The sequence below is a fragment of the Schistocerca cancellata genome, chromosome 2 (genome assembly GCF_023864275.1).
Source record: "Schistocerca cancellata isolate TAMUIC-IGC-003103 chromosome 2, iqSchCanc2.1, whole genome shotgun sequence".
NCBI classification, from domain to species: Eukaryota; Metazoa; Arthropoda; class Insecta; order Orthoptera; family Acrididae; genus Schistocerca; species Schistocerca cancellata.
In genome coordinates this window covers 519,035,365-519,057,137 of record NC_064627.1, presented here as the reverse complement: position 1 = coordinate 519,057,137, position 21,773 = coordinate 519,035,365, and positions in this window count along the sequence as shown.

The following is a 21,773-nucleotide window of genomic DNA, read 5'->3' as shown; positions in this document are numbered from 1 at the left end:
GTATCCTTGACATCGATTTGTTGTAGAATCGTAGAACATATTCTGAGCAAGACATAATGCGATATCTCGAAAGGAATGCCCTCGTCCATGCCGACCAGTGTGGATTCTGAAAACATCGATCATGTGGGCCGGCCGCGGTGGTCTAGCGGTTCTGGCGCTGCAGTCCGGAACCGCGGGACTACTACGGTCGCAGGTTCGAATCCTGCCTCGGGCATGGGTGTGTGTGATGTCCTTAGGTTAGTTAGATTTAAGTAGTTCTAAGTTTTAGGGGACTTATGACCTAAGATGTTGAGTCCCATAGTGCTCAGAGCCATCGATCATGTGAAATCCAGCTCGCACTTTCATAACATGGAGTACTGAAAGCTTTGGATCAACGTGATCAGGTAGATGAACTATTTCTTGATCTACGAAAAGCATTTCGCTCAGTACCTCGTACATGTGTATTTCAAAAGTACGATCGCATAGAATACCAAGCGAAATTCATGACTCGACTGAGAATTTCTTAGCAGAAAGGACGCAGCAAGTTATCTTGCATGGAGAATCATCGACATACGTATAAATAACATCAGGTGTGCCCCAAGGAAGAGTGTTGGGGCGCTTGATGTCCATGTTTCATACCTATAACCTCGTGGACAATATTAACAGTAACCTCAGACTTTTTGCCTAGGATGCACTCATCGATAATAAAGTACTGTCTGAAAGCAGCTGCATAAATATTCACTCAGATACTGATAAGATTTTAAAGTGGTGCAACGACTGGCAGCTTGCTTTAAACGTTCATAAAAGTAAAATTGTGTAGTTCACAAATCGAAAACACGTACGATTCTATGACTGTACTGTCATTGAGTCACGTTTTGAATCTGTCGGCTCACATAAATAACTGGTTGTTACACTTCGTAGGGACATGAAATGGAATGCTCACTTAGGCTCAGTCTTGGGTGAAGTAGATGGTAGACTTCGGTTTACTGGTAAAATACAGGGGAAACGCAATCAGTCTGCAAAGACTGATCCTAGGAATGTATCGTAACTCCCTATACATCGCTCCATTACTGATCGTGAGAACATGATCACATTAATCACAGTCCGTCTGGAGGCTTTCAGACAATCATTCTTCCCGCATTCCACTAGTGAATGAAACGGGGAAAGTACGTAATAACTGGTACAGTTGGACGAACTCTCTGCCGTGCACTTTGCAATGGTTTGCAGATGTAGATGTAGACCTGTGATCTGTAACTGAAAAAATCTCATGATGGTCTCTCCATTGGCAAAGGATTCCAGATTAGTCAACCGTTCGGATCTTCGAGAAGACCTCTAAAGGGCAGCAGATAAGGGGAAAAAGACTGACTAGCCAATGAATGGGTTTTCTTAAGTCATCAGTTTTCTGACTGGTTTGATGCGGCCCGCCACGAATTCCTCTCCTGCGCCAATCTCATCTCAGGGTAGCACTTGCAAGCTACTTCCTCAATTATTTCCAGGATGTATTCCAATCTCTGCTTCCTCTACCGTTTTTGCTCACTACAGCAGTCTCTAGTACCATGGAAGTCATTCCCTGACGTCCTAACAGATGAGCTATCATCCTGTTGCTTTTCCTTACCAGTGCTTTCCACAGCCGGCCGCAGTGGCCGAGCGGTTCTTGGCGCTTCAGTCCGGAACCGCGCGACTCCTACGGTCGCAGGTTCGAATACTGCCTCGGGCATGCCCTTAGGTTAGTTAGGTTTGAGTAGTTCTAGGGGACTGATGACCTCAGATGGTAAAGTCCCATAATGCTCAGAGCCATTTGAATCCCTTTTTTTTTTTTTTTTTTTTTTTTTGCATATTCCTTTCCTCTCCGATTCTGCGCAAAAAACCTTATCAGTCTACATAAATTTTCAGCACGCGTCTGTAGCACCACACCTCAAATGCTTTGATTATCCTCTGTTCTGATTTTTACACAGTCCATGTTTCACTGCCATGCAAATCTGTGCTCCAAAAGGACATTCTCAGAAATTTCTTCTTCAAATTAAGGCCTATATGTGATACTAGTGGACTTCACTTGGCCAGAATGCTCTTTTTGCGGTGCCTGTCTGCTTTTGATGTCCTCCTTGCTCTGTCCGTAGTTGGTTTTTTTGATGCTCAGGTAGTAGAACTTAACTTCATCTACTACATGACCATCAGTCCTGATGTTAAATGTCTCGCTGTTATAAGTTCTGCTACTTCTCATTACGTTCGTTTTTCTTCGATTTACTCTAAATCCATATTCTGTACTCTTTAGATCGTTCATTTAATCCAGCAGATCTTGTAATTCTTCTTCACTTTCGCTCAGAATAGCAATGACATCAGCGAATAGTATTATTGATACTCTTTCACCTTGAATTTTAATTCCACTCCTAAACCTTTCTTTTATTTCCATCGTTGCTTCTTCGACGTAGAGATTGAACAGTAGGGGCGAAAGACTACATCCCTGTCTTACACCCTTTTTAATCCGAGCACTTCGTTGTTGGTCTCATTATTCTCTCTTGGCTCTGGCACATATTGTATATTAACCGCCACTTTCTATAGCTTACCCTTATTTTTCTCAAAATTTTGAACATATTGCACATTTCACACATTGTCGAAAGCTTTTCACAGGTCGACAGATCCTATAAAAATGTCTTGATTTTTCTTTAGTATTGCTTGCATTATCCCTTACACGTCAAAATTGCGTCACTGGTGCCTTTACCTTTCCTAAAGCCAAACTGATCGTTATCTAACGCATCCTCAACTTTCTTCTCGATTCTTCTGAATATCATTCTTGTAAGTAACGGGTACATGGGCTATCAAGCTGCGTGTGCGATAATTCTCGCATTTTTCTGCTCATGCAGTCTCCGAAATTGTGTGGATGATGTTATACCGAAAGTCGGACGGTATGCCGCCAGGATCATACATCCTACTCATGAACATGAATAGTCGTTTTCTTGCCTCTTTCCCTAGTGACTTTAGACTGTTATCCATCCCTTCTGCCTTACTTGAAGTCCTGCAAAGCTCTCTTAAATTCTGATTCTAATACTAGATCCCCTGTCTATTCTAAATCGACTCCTGTTTCTTCTTCTATAACATCACACAAATCGTTCCCTTCATAGAAGCCTTCAGTATACTCTTTCCACCTATCCGCTCTCTCCTCTGCATTTAACAGTGGAATTCCCGTTGCACTCTTAATGTTACCACGCTTGCTTATAATTTCACTGAAGATTATTTTGACTTTCCTATATGCTGAGTTAGTCCTTCCGAGAATAATTTCTTTTTCGGTTCCTTCACATTTTTCATGTAGCTATTTCGTCTTAGCTTCCCTGCACTTCCTATTTAATTCATTCCTCAGCGACCAGTATTTCTGTATTCCTGAATTTCCCTGAAAATTTTTCAACGATCAACTGAAGTATTTTTTCTGTCACCCAAGGTTCCTTCACAGTTATCTTCTTTGTACCTATGTTCTAGCTTCTGTGATTGCCCTTTTAATAGATGTCCATTCCTTTCCAACTGTACTGCCTACTGAGCTATTACTTATTGCTATATCTACAGCCTTAGAGAACTTCAAGCGGATCTTGTCCTTCCTTAGTACTTCGGTGTCCCACTTCTTTGCGTATTAAATCTTCCTGACTAATCTCTTCAGCTTACTCTTCATCACTACTGCTGCATTGTGTTCTGAGGCTTTATTTGCTCTTTTGTACGCCTTACAATCCAATATCTGATTTCGGAATTCCTGTCTGACGATGATGTAATGTAACTGAAATCTTCCCGTATCACTCGACCTTTCCCAAGTATACGTCCCCCTGTTGCGATTCTTGAACAACATATTCGCCATTACCAACTGAAATTTGTTACAGAACTCAATTAGTCTTACTCCTCTTTGATTCCTCGTCCCAAGCCCATATTCTCCTGTAACCTTTTTTTTTTTTTTTTTTTTTTAATTCCTTCCGCTACAACTGCATTCCACTCCTCCATGACTACCAGATTTTCATCTTCCTTTACACTCTGTATTATCCTTTTAATATCCTCATACACTTTCTCTTTCTCTTCATCTTCAGCTTGCGTTGTCGGCATGTATGCGTGAACTATCGTTGCAGGTTTTGGTTTGCTGTCAGTTCTGATAATAACAACGTTATCACTGAACTGTTCACAGTTATACACTCCCTGCCCTACCTTCCTATTCATAACAAATCCTACCCCCGTTATACCATTTTCTGCTGCTGTTGATGTTATCTTATACTCATCTGACTGGAAAGGGTAATATACTACAACTCAGAGCGTCGACTGTCAAAAGCTTAGGCGTTCCACAACACTGCGGCTCACATTGGTTGGGATCCCAAGAATTTGATACTGATATGGAATCAATGGGTTCAGATTGGCTCAACTCAACTCCACGCTCATCTCAATGGCCCCATGCCATGCATCCAGGTGATCAGGGATGTTGTTTGTTCAACACAACAGGATAATGTAGCCAACTTAGTAAATGGGATTGTTTGCGCTCAGACCACACCGAACCCCACCTCCCTTACACACGGACAGTACGACAGCGTCTAGGGCCCCACGGACTATCACCAGGGCGACCATTGTTGCTGCTCCCCTAACACAGCTAACGGGAGTGGCGCGTCGACAGCGTTGCGTCCAGTGACAACAGTGGACACAGGAATGAAAATAATGGAGATCATATCTGTCATAAGCTTTTAGTTTGAAGTTTTTATTGCGTTGCAGAGTTGCTGGCACTTTCAGTTTTAGTTAATAACTAGTCAGCCGGATTCATCTATCCTAGTGTTTTAGATTATTCCACCTAAATTCATTTTTTTTCGAAACTGAGTACGAACATGGTTTAAGTTCCTCTGTGAGTCTTAGTGTATGTATGTGTGTTTTGTGTGTGTGTGTGTGTGTGTGTGTGTGTGTGTGTGCGCACGCAGGCGTACGATGACGAGCATGCATATTTTCAGGATATCTTTATACTTTAATTCTTGTTGATCTCTAACTAAAGTAGCACTTTTAACAAAATCTGGCTTTTAGCCTAGGGGCCTATCAGATATCAGACCAAACCAGCATCCGAAGTACTTAAATAAAACTCTCTTAAGATTATTGTACAGGGGCAAACAACTAAAGTTGTGTCGACGTATACAGGACATGTCTGTAGATCGTCTGCCAAAGTCCTTAGGGAAATCAAACATAGAAGGCAAGAAGACCAAGAAATGCAGCGGAGTATGGTAGGAGGTAGCCAAGATAGTAGGCAGAAAACCATTCGCATCCTATACACCGAGAGTTATCAGTCGACCAGATTAAGTAAGTATATACTTCAAATAGGGGTAATATCATGTGCACGCCAATTTTAAGACTGAAAGATATTCATTATAAAAACTTAAATTCTTCGTCGTAATTCCGTCATAGTTGCCTTTTATTATGCTAGCGACTGGATTAGAACTTCTTCGTTCATTTTCAATCCAGACCTATTACAGCTGCATTAATAGTAAAATTCGCGCATGAATTGGCTGTCGCCTATTCAAGTACTATTAGTACTGCATGAACCCAATTTTGATGGAAGTCGAGAGCTGGGTATCAATTGTCAAGGCTGAACTGAATAAAATCTCTTTAGATTCCTAGTTCCTAGTATTAGAAAAATAAAGCTTTCTAGGATGGCCGGCGCCCGACACCCCTGGATGATGAGAAGATGGAAGGCGCCCTCTCGGTCCTACTGGCGGAATTCTGAATCTCGGTTGAAACTCTGGGAGGCACCCGCAGGACTGGCTGGTGAGACCCGGCCGAAGGCAGGACCCTGGAAAGTACCACCTAGGTTACTACTTACGTCCTGCAAGCGACTTAGCACAGACTAAGTGTCTGACACCAACAACGACGACCAAAATAATGGAACTGAAAGTTAATTTAACATAACATGGGCTTAAAGTTCAGTAAATAGATAAATATTATTCAACCTGCCTTCCTTTAAATAGTACGAGTGTGCCCCTTAAGGCCGGGAACTCAAAAACTTAACACTACTGTACACTGATCAGCAGAACATTATGACCACTGCCTCCCTCGTAATAGCCCGTATGTCCACCTTTGGCACGGATAACAGCTATTACGCGTCGTCGCCTTGGCCTCGGTTGGGTCACTGGAAGAAGCTGGCGTCACATCTGCACGCACAAGTCACCTAATTCCGTAAATTCCTGGAAGGGGACGATGAGTCCTGACGCCACGTTCAATAATATCCCAGAGGTGTTCGAGCAGGTGAGTTGGGGGGCCAGCACAACAATCCGAAGTCGACACTTACTCGAACCACTCCATACACTCCTGGCCTTGTGACATGGCGCATTATATTGCTGAAAAGTGCCACTGACATCGGAAAAAATGATCTTCATGAAGGGGTGTAAGTGGTCCGCAGCCATTGTACGATAAGAGCCCCTCTGGGCCCATAGACGGCCACATAAATGTTTCCCGCAGCATAATGTAGCCGCCGTTACCCAGTGCAGGTGTCAATGAGCTGTCTCGCTGGAAGATGACGGATTCGCGCCCTACCATTGGCATGATGAAGAAGTAAAATTAAAGCAATAGCAGCCCTTCGTCGCAAAAACGAAGTCTTTCGACCTAGATTTTAACAATGCTATGACTGCCTTCGTCAGAAGTAAAACACTAAAACGGGTCTATAACATAATTAAAAAATTGTAGGAAAAAAATTTTTAGTGCAAGTACTAACTAGTAGTATTAAAAAGGAACAGTACTTACGTGTCAGGTATAGAAGTAAATATCAAGCTATAAAGCTCTCATCACAAAACGTTTAAAAACAGAATAAACAGAAGGCAAGCCACAAAGGGCTATTCGCACCTGTCGAGCTGCGGTAGCATCAGACTGAGGGCCCGCTTTAGCGATCGTGGGCAAGTGAACTTTGCACAAAGTGCCATCTAGTAGTCGCAAATACAAACAGGCTACTTAACATTCAAAATATAGACAGACGAATATTACGAAGAACATTATTTAGTACATGAAGTAAAAGGCAATAATTTTATCTGACAGCAGCCGACATGGTAACAACTTGTCTACGTAAAGGGGTTATAAATACAGTTTAGAGGCTGAAAACGCCATTTCAGAAATACAAGGGGAGCTGAATGCTCAGCGAGTGGAAAAATGGTATAATATGAAATGTAGTTAATATAAACCATTCAATAAACAAAAAAAATTAAGTAGACTTAGATAGAAAAAGTATTTGGGTAACTTGAAGAGGGAATACGAAATCAAATATCAAAATCGACATTTTTGGTAAGGTCTTATGGGACCAAACTGCTGCGGTCATCGGTCCATAAGCTTACGCACTATTTAATCTAACTTAAACTAACTTAGGCTAAGGACAACACACACACCCATGCCCGAGAGAGGACTTGAACCTCCGACGGGGGGTGCCGCGCGGACCGTGACAAGGCGCCTAGGACTTCGAGGGTAACGGCTTTATACCGGTGAAGAAACTTTTATTACGTAATTGTAGCTGCTCATTAAGAATGAGGCCATCATTCCGAGAAAGGTGTTTAAAAATTTCTAATTCTTCGAGAACATCTAATCTACGGCGTTTCTTCTCAGTGTGCAAAATGTTGATATCGTGAACAACTCTGGCCGCTTGACCTTTAATCAGAAGATAGTCGGCAAAAGACGAATTCTTAATGCTAGTGCCATTTTTTTTCTTAAAAGATGTTCTTTGTATCTGACTGTAAAGGCACGTCCTGTTTGTCACATGTAATAAGAAGAGCAAGTGTCGCAAAAAATCTTATAGACAACAGAGTTTTTCAGAGGGGAACAGGCCAATTTTAAATTACGAATATATTTTTTTTTCAAACTATTATTGGCTGAAAAAGCGGCATTACAGTTTTATCTATTACGAAGAAGGCGTTGAATCTGATAGAAGATGGGTCCCAAGAAAGAAACGGAGAAAAAGCTTCTTCTTTTGGTTGGACTCAGTGATAGCGGTGCCGAGTGTAGTAACTCTCAACAGTTCTCTTTTTAAGGATATTGTCAGCTATGCTAGGTTTGTATTTGTTATTAACTGCTATCGATTTGATCAAATTTTGTTCCTCGAATATTTCTTTTGAGAGCGGAATAGAAGTAGCTCAGTGAATAGCAAAAACCGGTTTTATGAGATTGCGGGTGCATGGAAGACGTATGTACGATCTGATCGGTATATGTTTCTTTACGAAAAACTTAAATGAGATTTTAGTTTCTTCTACTGCTAGTGTCAAGTCAAGAAAGTTCAATTGGCTCGCCTCGTTTCAAAGTTCACTACTAAAGGATATTTTCTCGTGAAGTTAAGAAAGAAATGTTCAAATGTGTGTGAAATCGTGTGGGACTTAACTGCTAAGGTCATCAGTCCCTAAGCTTACACACTACTTAACCCAAATTATCCTAAGGACAAACACACACACACCCATGCCCAAGGGAGAACTCGAACCTCCGCCGGGACCAGCCTCACAGTCCATGACTGCAGCGCCTTAGACCTCGTGAAGTTCATTAAAGAGATTGAAATTACGGTCAATGCCATCAACAAGTCCTTTGTAGATGACTAAAATATCATCGACATAGCTGAAATAGGAGAGAATACCCAGTGTTGTAGCTGAGAAACAGTTGGAGAACTTTCCTTCTAGAAACTTTATTCATGAAAATGTCGGCAAGGATATCAGCCCACGGATTTCCCATAGCGAGGCCATTCAGTTGCTGATACAACCGTTAATTAAATTCAGAGTAGTTGTATTTGACTACGACTGTGATTAGATTCATAAAGTCAGTGATTTGTTCATCTGAAAGCTCTTTTTTGAAACGAAGTAAATTTTGTTCTAAGATCGTAAGTGTTTCTTGCAGGGAAACGTTTGTATAAAGATTTTTGATGACTAGTGAAAACAACTTGGTATCTGGGCTGCATTCTAAATCTTTCATTTTATGGACTAAGGAGTGACTATTTGGGATGGAATAATTGTTTTTGAAGACGAATTGTTTTGCAGAGTTTCATGCAGAAATTTGGCTAAATCGTGGTACACGTCGTTCATACCATCAGAAATCGGATGATTAAGTTTGTGAATTTTGAATTGTGAACAAAGTTTTGGGGGCTGAGTGTTCATGTTGATAAACATATTCTTATGAAAAGGTTTGAGTAAAAATTTTCCGTCACTAATATCTGATCTGACTTCTTTGTGTAATTCCAGAGTCGGATTCTCGTGAAGTTCCGAAATACTATTTTCGTTAAAAAAATCTAAAGTTTTAGAAATGTATTCAGAATTGTGGGCAATAACCAAAGAGCAACCTTTGTCAGACTTAGTTAATAAAGAATCGGCTTCTTTAAGTTTATTATTAATAGATTTAACCAACTTCCTGTCGTCATGGGCAACATTTTGAAAATAGTTGTGTTTTTACTGAGAATGTTAGCTACGTCAAAGGCAATTCTAGTCTGACATGAATTATCAATTTTTATACAACCAAGACCAATTTTTAGATCGACAAGTGTCTTTCCTATTTCATTTTTATCTGCCAAGTTGGGCATGACCTTGTATTTCAGGTCTTTTTCAAGCAAGACAGTTTCATTTTGCGTAAAATTAACGTTAGTCTTATTTAAAATTCTTTTATAAAATACATGACTGGTTTTCTTAAAAGCACTTTGAGAATATTTAACAACAGGAAATAGACAAAAAAGTTTACTACGCGTTTTTTCGTCCCTGCGCAGTGCGCCTTGTTTACAAATTTCTAAATGTTCGTTAATCTGAATGCAGAAATCGTCAAAGTTAAAATTATAATTGATACGGGAAATATTTGTGAGCTCTAAATATAGATAACACGCCTCTTCACTGAGAACATCTTTTTTAGCATATAGCCTGTTAACATGATTTAACACATTCCAGACCAGGATAATTCTGAGTCATCAGTGGTGTGCTCCGAAGGGATCAACGGTACCAGGATTGGATGTGATGGCCAGGGAAATCTGCCTTTTAACTAGGCTGTTGGTGTAATTACATACAGTGAAAGCTGAAGTGAGAATGGTGGTGTATTGCTGTAAAGTGTCTGCATCCGAACAAATACGTTTACCCTGGATGCCAAAAGGATATGTCTTAACGTTTTTTAGGTTGTGTTCCGTTTCCGAAGTTTTGACTCTTGAATTCCTTTGTTGCAACATAGTTCACAACGCTTATTTGTATTCTTACCACGTGATTCATACTCTATAACCAATATACACTACGACAACTGCCAAGATTTCAGAAAGATAACGAACATTTCAATGGCCGTCGGACAGTTCATAATTTTGTGAAAAGACACAAAATTTTAAAAAAAGTACAGAAAGAAGTTTTGAACACAGCTCATCAGCTTCGCAGTCCAACACCGTAACACTTTTTTTTTTAAGGAACCTTCTCGGCGCCCAAAGGATAGGGGTGGGGGCAAAGTGGGCAAGGGTCGCAACCCGAGGCCTAACAACCATGTCTCGTCCCCACCCTCCAGGAACCAAGGAAAGGGTAGGGAACGTGTGGAGTAGAGGTACAATGGACATCGGTTATTTATTTATTTACCTTTTCTTTTTTTTATTTTGATTGTTTTATTTAATTTTAACATTAATACCACTGAGAATAGCAGCAAACCAAAGCCGCGAGGAGGAGGGCGCAGCAAGATGTCAGACTCATTGAGACTGTCAACGTATAATTTTTCCGAGAAGAACATTCCGATGACCAGAGAAGAGGCGTGGATTAACTCTAATGACAGAAACACTCCAGCTCTGGAGTGGGTTAAGGAAGACACTGCAAAGGAAATTGGAAAAGAGTTATCTGTATTTTGGATTGCAGACAACTGCACAATGGCGTTCATTAACGAACTGCCAAAAATCAAGGATACTTTTCTCGCCACCAGCAAACAAGTAGTGAGCTGCGTGTCCACAAATCCACTTCACAGAGTTCGTCTTCGCTTCGCTTGCGGGAAGTATCCCGCGTTCGGAAAGAGAAGCAAGTGAGTAGGTGTATGACGAGGGGTAAGGGGTTGACGTAAGGTTAATTAGGGACAACATCAGTCGCACCTAGAATCAGACACCTCTTGACGGTCTGCACACCAGGTGGTGCTCCTCTGCGTCCAAGACATCACAGGTGACACACAACCAGGTGTCTGCTAGGTGAATCCTGTGAAGGTGTTACCGATGTACTCGTTCCGTTTGACATTAAGGTACCATGCCGACTGGACGAGCCACTTAACCATGGTTCTGCGGCTGTTTTCCGCTCCCCTGTATTGCAGTTCTTATGCTTGGATCTCCCACAGTTTCCATTTTACTTTTTTCTCACAGTCCAGTGCACCTTCTTCCTATGTACACACCTGTGTTCAGGTTTTTGACGGGCTATCCTCCACTGGGCAATCTTACCACTAAATTGTCGGGGGGGGGGGGGGGGTTGCGATGGGGAGTTTCCGTTGTAGTAACACCCGACTGCAGAGCTTTTCACCAGACTACAACCGAGCTATCGAAACCCACAGCGCTGGCCAACACGAGCTCCGCCTCGTTGCTGTAATGTTCCTGTCCAACGCTGTGCTCTCAGACATAGACGGTCGTGTACCGAGACCAGGCCAAAACGTGTACCGCACCTCGCGGCCACCGTGGACGCCGCTAGTGCCCCCGCGCCGCACGTAGGACGCCAAACATTCCGTGAAATACAGAGGAACTACACAAGGTGGCGCGAATTCCAAATTCTCATGGAAGGAGACCAGCCGCACAAGCTTTAATAGACCTGACTTGGAAATGAAGCCAACATAATGAGGCGCAACTGTGACGGAATTACAAAAAAGAATTTGTGTTATCCAAGTTGCCTATCCCGCCCCGACTTCATGCTGGAAATACATAAAACATTTTATATTATTTTTAACATCTGCGTCACACTATTGTACTATGAAGATACAAAACTTCAGAATCCAATCGACATGATGACTCCTGTGAGCCAAGTGGTATGAGATGATGACAGGCAGTGTGGTTTCAGTGCACTTTGTCTCCCCACAATCGTTGGTAATCAAGATATGGATACCGTTTCTGAAGCAAATGTGTTTCGATCTTTCAGACCTACGTCGTTCTTTCAGAGTGGATAAGCCTAGGGATACATGCGTAGAGAAGTGACTGCACACTTGCAAATTAAATTTAATAGCCATGGTACCCTTGTGTGGGCAATAATAATAATAACAAATGCAACTGAATACTGCGCAGACAGTCCTCAGCTGTTTAGCTGTACCGATGGACGCTTTCCAATTAATCAACACGGCGATGACGGCGCCGTAAAAACGCACCTCCGGCACGGGGGCATATTCAGGCGAGTGGGCCACCTACGAAGGGTCGCCCTCCGGTGCAATAACTTTTTATTCGCCCTCAGTCGCGCACCGGGAACAGTAAAAATACTCATTTAGCAGAGAGCTGGCCAGATGGCCGCCTTTATAGCTCATATTTCAGCCGCGTCCATTATCTTGCGGCGCTCCGATGGCAATTAAAGGAAACGCCCGGCGGCGGCGTATGGCTCTCACTTTAATGGTGCCATACGAGGACTGTGTGGATCAAAGTGCCTGTCAGTTTTCCGTGTTAGCGGCGCGACGCTTCACTTAGCCTTCTGCTAGCTCTACATGGCCATTCAGTTGCGGTCTGAGGTCCGTTATCAGCGACACACGGAGGAGGGAGAAGGAACAGCGTTTAACGTCCCGTCGTCGCGACGAGGTCGTTATAGGACAAGCTCATACAGGGCACGGGTGGGGAAGGATGGCGACCATGTTCTTTACAAAGGAAACGTACCAGCATCATGGCCGTCTGCAAAGGGGGGGGGGGGAGTGAGGGGACCGAGGGGGGGGGGAGGTGGCAAGAGGAGCTTACCCCTTTCTGGAATCTGGGTACAGTTTTTTTCCTTCAGTACAGAATTCCCCTAAATTTCGAACAGCCAATGTCTGAAACTTCATGAAATAGTAGTTAAACATTGCTGATATGGACGACAAATACTATAGTCTTACCGTGGAGTTCCTGAGATGTCACTTTGTTCACGCCGATTCCTTTTTGCGGCTGTGCCACGATCAGTCGTTGCTTAAGTTTCAGTGTGACAGCGATCAGTTGCCAATTGTGGTATGTAGACTAAAATGCTGAATGATATCGAAAGTGTTAATGTTTACTGAGTGTCTGAACAAATTGTGATTTGCGACCCCCTTAACAATCGATGTTCTCACTTGAAACAGTCAGCATAGTATCCCTGGATGAATTATTTAATGAAATTAGCTGTACGTCTTGTTTGTTGTAAAAGAAAGGAGACACTGCGGCCTAATATAGCAGGCCTGGAGGAACACCGACACTGCCGTTGTAAGTCGTTACCGACTTGCGGAAAGTAGCCGGTCTATGGTCCCGAGGCACGAATTCTGTGGCCCATTTCCCACATGTAAATGTGGCAGTAGTATACGTGCCAGTCTTCTATTCCGATAAGGGCGTTCCCTCCACTTGAAGCATAGCACAACTTCGCCATTTATTTGTGGTAGAAGTAAAGCCACATTGGCTTGCTCATTCTTCATTCGGTTTTACAAGACAGGGATATTTTAGACCACTCGGAAGAGCACAGTCATGATTTATTGTAGGCATGTACAGCTATATGTAATCCCAAATACATTAGTAGATAAACAAAAATACCATTTTCTGCGCTGGAAGAGAGGGAACAAAAATGAAATTTCAGTGACACAAAGAAGTGCTCTCCAGGACTGATGCCTTCTCAAAGTCTATCAATGCAACACAGCGTCTCATGCAGCCACAGAGCTACGAATTCTGCGTCCTAGTTGGGGGGCTGCATAATAGCACGACAAACAGAAGACGCGAGAATTAACATGTCACAGTGCTTAAGTGCTAAAAGTTGTGTATATCGGGAAATTTGAGGATAGTTTCGGGGGATTCCCCACATGCACCTCGTCGCATAGTAGCGCTGCGGAACACTTTACCTAACCAACCCAAAAATATGTAGCTTTAAAAACACATTTTTCAATTTCAGCTACGCTAGCCAACACTAAAAAGTAGAAATCATAAAAGTAATGCAACAAATCTCTTAATGGGGACAGCTGTGCAGTTTTATAAGCGAAAGAACTGTTACAGCTGGCATCATAGTTGAATACGCCTTTTCAAAAGTTGCTGCCCTCTTTCTCACTTCGAAGGGTATTAATGTGTTAGTTTTGTTGGTATCTAGTGCGATTCCCTCAGTTATTTCACTTTCCCTTATATCAAATTATTAGTCGGGGGCAGTTGCAGCCTAACATTATGGGAATGTGAATAAATTATTTTTGTAAATGTTTTCTAGTTTTATTTCATAACGCGTTGGGTACTCTGGATTCCATTATATGATAAGTAATTTCAGGTCGTATAATGGAGAAGGTATCATCCATATTCATAGTAATAAAATAAAAATATTTACTTTGCACTTACTATTGAAATACGCTTATAGTGTAGGTACTAAAGTAATTTACTTAAAAATACTAAATAGATAAAAATCAGCCTTTTGAGATACAGTAAGTTTTGTGAAGTTCTTGTGAAATTTAGTTTCTTGAGCACGACACGTTTTCAAACCAATCAGTTATATGAGAACTGGCAAGTTTTGAATCTTGCCCTCCCCCCTTGGAAAAATTTCAGCGGGTACCTATGCACAGCACTAGTGTTTATCAGTTCAAGGAAACAGCATATAACCAAAATCAGTTTACTCAGATATAGTTTAACTGACTTCAAGAGCCCAAAATAACATGTAATCATGTGTATCGGTTGGATTCAAATAAAGACGATAGCATCGCTCGTGCCTTACACGAGTGCTTATTATATGGCCATCCTTCTTGGCGGTAGAAGATGTTTGGAATTAGGATAAATATAGAAGTAATGTGTAGCTAAAGGTGGAAAATATAGAATATGTACAAGGACTAAGAAGGAACATTAAGAATGGAAGACCTACAACGAAGTGCTCGGATTCAAAAGGGTGCAATAATTAAATGTATGTAGTCTGCCGCCTCTGATGCGCAATTCAAACATTTAAAGTTCGAGAATCAGATTAAAATTCGTGGTGGAACGATAGTAATGAAATCTTTGATGACTTTGCTACCTTCAGGGAAAATGAAACGATTGCAGGAATGAACACTCAAATGACTGCAGAACACGGACTGAGAATAGATAGAAGAAAAACAAAAGTAATGAAGTGGAGAAGAAACGAAATTAACAATGATTTTAAGATCAAAATTGGAGATCACGAAGTAAACAAGGACTTCTGCTACCTTGGAAGCAAAAGAACACTTGACAGACTAAATAAGGAGTACATAAAAAGCATCTTACTGCACGCAACGAGGGCATTCCCGGCAAAGAGAAGCCTGCTAGTACAAGACATGCTCGTGGGCCTTAACCTGAGGAAAAAAATTCTGGGAATGTAAGTTTGTAGCACAGCACTGTAAGGTACTAAATTATTGACTGTGGAAGAACTGCAAAATAACTGATGCGTTTTAGATGTGGTGCCGTAAAAGGATGTTGAAAATTAGATGGACTGACAAAGTAAGGGGTGAAGAGTTTCTCTGCATAATCAGTCAACAACAGTGGAAAACACTACCATGAAGAAAGAACAGGGACATCTATTAAGACATCAGGAAATAACTTCCATGGCACCAGTGGGAGCTGTAAAAGGTAACTGCTGTAAAGGAAGCGAGAGACAGGAATACATGCAACAAATAATTATGGACGCGGGGTGCAAGTGCTAGCCTGAGTTGAAGAGGGAGGCACAAGTGAGGAATCGGTGGCCGGTCGCAGCAAACGACTCAGAAGACTGGTGACTCAAAAGTAATTCTTTTTTAATATTTCACTCCTTGTCTGAAGTCTGCAATTAGCGACCAGTATTAAGATCTCCATGTCAATTATACTATAATACAGCCAAAAAGATGGCACATTACTGAACACACGGTGTGTCCTAGCAGAGAAACTAAGCAGTAGCTTTCATTTTCCTCTCTAATTACATCTGTCGCGTAGGACCCTCTAAATGTTTCAAATGGCTCTAAGCACTATGGGACTTAACATCTGAGGTCATCAGTCCTCTAGACTTAGAACTACTTGAACCTAAATAACCTAAGGACATCACGCACATCCGTGCCCGAGACAAGATTCGAACCTGCGACCGTAGCAGCCGCGTGGTTCCGGACTGAAGCGCCTAGAACCGGTCGGCCACAGCAGCTGGTTAGGACCCTCTACGACGTTAAATTCGCCATTATGGTTCTCTGTTGCTTCGGACTGCCCTGCCATATTGTATACCGAAAACTTGTCACTAAATAAACACCTGAAATTTCCACTCTCCCCAATAACAAGACCGTCTTCCCTAGGATGGCAACTTAAAATTATAATAGATTTAATATTTTAAGTAGCCGCTGAAGAAAGCTTGGTCAAAAATCTGGTGGTGTGCCTGTTGACTTCCGCTGCCCTGCTAGCCAGGATGCTTGGCCGCTTGCAGTAACCACCAGAAGACCACATCTGCAGCCACCACCCAGCACAGCGGAAGTCGCTGAGGCCGCCGGCCACGCCGCAACAGCTCGCTCACACATCTTGCTGAGAACTGCCCATGCCAGTGACTCCCTGAGGTCATCACTGCTATGAAGAATGATGGCGAAATCGTGTGCATAAACAGTGCAGCTGAATACATGGCCACCGAGAGACATCTAAGCGAAGCATTAATGGGGCCCCCACAGCAACAGTTCCACGGTGAGAGCATACAGCAGTACAGAGAGCGGACAGCCTTGATGCACCAATTAACGTATCGAGATTGGGGAAGTGAGAGAGCCATTGTAGAGTACACAGGACGTAGCTCCATGAAGGAGGCGCATTATGACGTCGACGATAGTGTCAGGGTATCCCAGGCAGTCATGATTGACCCAAATGAACGCCTGACTCAAGTAGAAAGTTGCCAAAAACTGGGCATAGGACGAGCGTGTGCAAGAGAAATTATGTTCCAATAGCGACCTAGGACTGTCGGATGTTATTGGTACCTCCCAATGAAGTTTGAACAGGTGAAACTCTTTGTCGAGCAAAGTCAAGTAGCGCATTTCTTTGATGTACCCAAACGCTTGTGAATGGGAATGAGAAAACCGTTTGGGATTGGCGTGAAGGGTGACATGAGGTCCTGACAAATTTCCGCCAGCACTGGCGCCAGGAGGGGACGAAATATCCGATAAAACTCCATTGGGAGGCCGTCAGGGCCAGCCGACCTCTTCCGTAGAACCCACCTGGATAGCATCATGGACTTTCCCCCATGACATCAGCAAGCAGATCCATCATTGCATCCCCAGCAACCGAGCCAAAGGAGAGTTTGGAGACCACTGTAATGTTGGCACAGTGGTTATTTTGTTCAGAGTACAACACAACATAATGTCTATGAAGGGCAGATTCTGTATCATGTTGGGTACCAAAACGCCACCCACCATTGGTCGTAAGAATATTAATGAAAGTTCTCCTACTGTGGCGCCATTCCGATATCACATGATACATAGCATTAACCTGTAGTGTGTGTGCGCCCTGACCATAGCTCCATCAAGGTGATGGCGAGAGAGAGATGTGAACTGTGCCTTGGCGCGATTCACCATCGCTTGGTACTCTGGTGAATATAGCATCATAGTGCATTCCTGCAGAATGGGATCATCGCCGCCACACTGCAGGCTCCCTTCTCTAACCGATCAAGGTCTTGTGGAGGGCAGGCTTTATGCAGAGCACCCACCAAGACAGAGCAGACTGATACTCATCACGGCATCGACGACAGTTTGTCGACGTTGTCTTGATGGGCTGCCAGTAGTTGGGTGAAGTAAGGTGGATCATGTACAGTTTCCATGGACCACATACACATGGTCCACCACACCCTTTGGCAACAAAGACTGGCACAGATAACACGTCATGGCCAGAGAATGCAGTGGGCCAGTATTCAGCAGCCTACACCCCACTAAAATATCACAAGGGACGTAAACAGGGTTGAGACGGACGTAAGAATGGCTAGTGGAATGCGTAAACACCGGATAATCGCAGTGAACATGCTCCCTAGAAGTTCTGGAGAGTTATCGCTAGCACCGCGTATGGGTAGTGACGTAGTTGTTGGTCTTTGGGTGCCAGGGTGTAGTTGATATAGCCTCCTATGGTAAATGCATTCTGACGACCCAGGAAAAGACAAAAAATATTCAAATGTGTGTGAAATCTTATGGGACTTTTCTGCTAAGGTCATCAGTCCCTAAGCGTACACACTACTTAACCTAAATTATCCTAAGGACAAAAAACACACCCATGCCCGAGGGAGGACTCGAACCTCCGCCAGGATTAGCCGCACAGTCCATGACTGCAGCGCCATAGATCGCTCGGCTAATCCCGCGCGGCCCAGGAAAAGACGCGTGACTATCTGAGAAGAAGGTGGAACGTTCACGGTGGCGACCCAGACCAGATGGCACATAGATACTGACAATCCTGATGCTACTAAACATGCGATCCATGTGTCTGGCATCAGGGAAATAGGCAACTGCATCAGTGAGGATACCGCCACTCCGCTACCAGTGGGGTAGCAAGAGAGACATGTAAAACCATGGGGAGCACAGAAAGTAACAACGTGGACAATGTAAATGTGCACAGCATGTAGCAAGCCACGAAGTAAAGCCAGTTTATGGCGTACGCAAATAATATTTACACTGATCAAGGCTATGTGAAAGCTGCAAGGAGGACAGGTGATTCAAACATGGGGGAGGCAAAGGGAATGCCCTGTTAGGCCCCTGCAGAAGCGCACATCACTGTGACAGGGAGAGATCCGACCATACCAATGGGGGTCCGTCGCTGTGTACACCTCCAGAATATCCATCCTCAGCATGGACGTCGTCCGCTCAGGAGACAGACGTCTCACTGGGCCAGTTCGGTGGAACACTACCAGAGGTGCGCCCACAGGTAGCGTCAGGCAGAGAAAGAGGGACAATTGCATCAGACACAGACGGGGGAAGGTCGGTGTCCGGGGCTGGACGCTGACTGGAGACCGAGGCGGGGAAGTCGTCGGGTCGTCAGGTGTCAGGGCGTCAGAGGACGGGGCATCATCAGTAGCAGGGTCGTCATCCTGTGCACACATCCGGTGGAGGCAGTCATCAGAAGGACTATTGGTATTGTATCTTCCGTTTCCTCGGCGACCATTGTTTCCTAACATGCCTTTCCATGTTAGATGGTGGGTACCTATCGTCCAGCATACGGCCAGACGGCATAGGTCAGAATAGCTCCATGATCAACAAACAAGGGGTCGGGACAGACAGATTGTGCCTACTGACGATCACCATTCGTTTATACGGAATCCAGCAGCAGTATATGAGAGACAGGCAAAACGTCTATCGCGTCGCCGTTACCACCTCACTTAGAGGGACGCAGAGGCAGCACCGCCGTGGACACGTAAGATAGAGGTAACACATTGGGCGCCGCAGGAAGAGCGACGTCTTTGATCAGCGTCTGAACGAGTCTACATCGGACACATTCAGAACGGACATGGCATCTTGCCACAACCTGAACAAGTGCGCGGTTGGCCATCGTACATGAGGACAGCCTTGCAGCCAGCAGTAACCAGATAGGAAGGCGTGTGTTTCTGTAGTTCAGATTTATCTGATGGACACCGTTAAGAACACGGTAAGTTTCGAAAGTCTTCCACGTTTCAGCAAAGTGACTGATAACGTAGCCATAAAGTTTAATGACGGTCACCACAACGTTCGATGGTACTCCAAACGGGACTTCGAAAACGCTCATCGTTCAGAGGCCAAAACTAGCGTGATCAACCACGACAGTCCCTAAATGTCCGTCAAAGTATCAGAACTTGAGATAGTTAGCATGGCGCGACGCAACATCGGCGGACAACATATATTTCGCCAGCGTTAGGTACATAGTAGTACTGAGGATCGAAAAATTAATTCGGAGAACATTTTGTGGCGAGAGACGCATTTCATCCCGTGTAAAATGTTCTTCTTCATACGCCTTCGGTCGTTCGTGATCCAAAGGGAAAGTTAATTTCATTGTGACTTGGCAATAAGAAAACGCCAGGATGGTCTATGAGGTCGTATTGTGAGACATGCCGCTATGCGGGAGAAGACACACGCGCGCTCGCTCGCAAGCAGCAAAACAGGTGAGACGCAAACACGGCGTGTTCGTCTCACCATGCCAAAGGCGGACTGTAATGAGAATTTGGATAGAGGAGGGAGGTGTACCAGGGTAATCCGTACAGTTGTATGAGCTACTTTGCTAAGGTGCCGTAGTGGCTAACACGCATGTCCGTAAGCAGGAGACCAGGTTTCTATTCCCAGTTTTGGTAAAAATTTTCACTCGCCGCTTCACTCTATATACATAAAATGTATTGAAGCTGTTATAGTCGTTGGTTATTGACTGCAGCCAGTTCTCGAATCTGAAACCCCAGTCAGCTGAGCCGCAAGCTCTGGTGCAATCCATAAGCACATTCCCACCACCACCTTGTAGCATCGGCATCTGCCCTGAAACATCTGTTTACAGACCCAGTAGTACCTATATGCTGTTAGGTTGGCAATCCTGACGTCCCTCTCCAGTTATACTTAATTTCCATTACAGAGCTTTTTCTTGAGCATACGTAGTTGACATCATGTGTCGCACCTTTACCCGCGGTAATGATACAGACTGAAGCAATGAATTAAAATTTCCGTTAGACCCGGGTTCGAATCCCGGCGCTGTACAAAATTTAATTTATTGCTACAGCCTACACCATTATCGCCGAGCTGTTTCTGATAGCGGAATTAAAAAAAAATACTTTAAGCCTAAATTAACAGAATAGTTTCATTTACTTTTTCTTATTGTTCGTGGATTCGTTTGCAGAGGAACCAATGTGTTTTCTTAACAGAGAAAAGTTTCCTGGCCTAAAAACTACAGATAACCAATTGAGTTCAAACGAGCTGCGACATAGAGCGAAAGCAGCCGTGAAAATGTTCTGGTATGACAATAAACACACAACAGACGCTCTCTTTCCCGCAACTGCGAAAGAATCTTGTATCACAGCTGGTACAATAAAAAAAACGCATCAGTTTTTGTTGCTGTAACGCTCAGACCAAAGAATGGTTTGTCGCAGCTCTCCACCAAAGTGATGATTTCTTAACTTCTCAGAAAGTATCCTATCAGCCGGTCCCTTCTTTTAGTCATGCCATATTTTTTTCACCAGTTCGATCCTGTAACTCCTGATTAGATACTCGATCTACTCACTTAATCTTCAGCATTGTTCTGTAGCGTTACGTTTGAATATCTTCTGTTCCATTGTCTGAACTAATTATCGTCAGTACAAGGCTACACTGCAGACAAAAACCTTCATAAAAGACTTTCTAAGCAGTTCAGTGTTGTCAAGTATCTCCCTCTTTCAGATACGATTTTCATGCTATAGCCTATATTTTATATCCCTCTACTTTGGTCAACGACAGTTATTTTGCTGCTCGAATGATAAACTCATCTATAGCTTTTAGTGTCTGATTTCCTAATCTAAATCGTTCACCTGATTTAATTAGACTATTTTCTATTTCTCTTGTTTTACTTTTGTTTATATTATAACCTCCTTTAAAGGTACTTTCCATTCAACTGTACTTCCAAGTCGTTTGCTATGACGGAACTATAATGTAATTGGCAAACACAAAGTTTTTGTTGCGTCTCCCTGAACTTTAATTCCCTTTCCAAATTTCTCCTTGGTTTCTTTTAATGATTGCTCAGTGTACAGACTGAAAACGTTGGTTACAAAAATAACGGTTAGGTTACAGAGTAATTACATCAGTTTGGC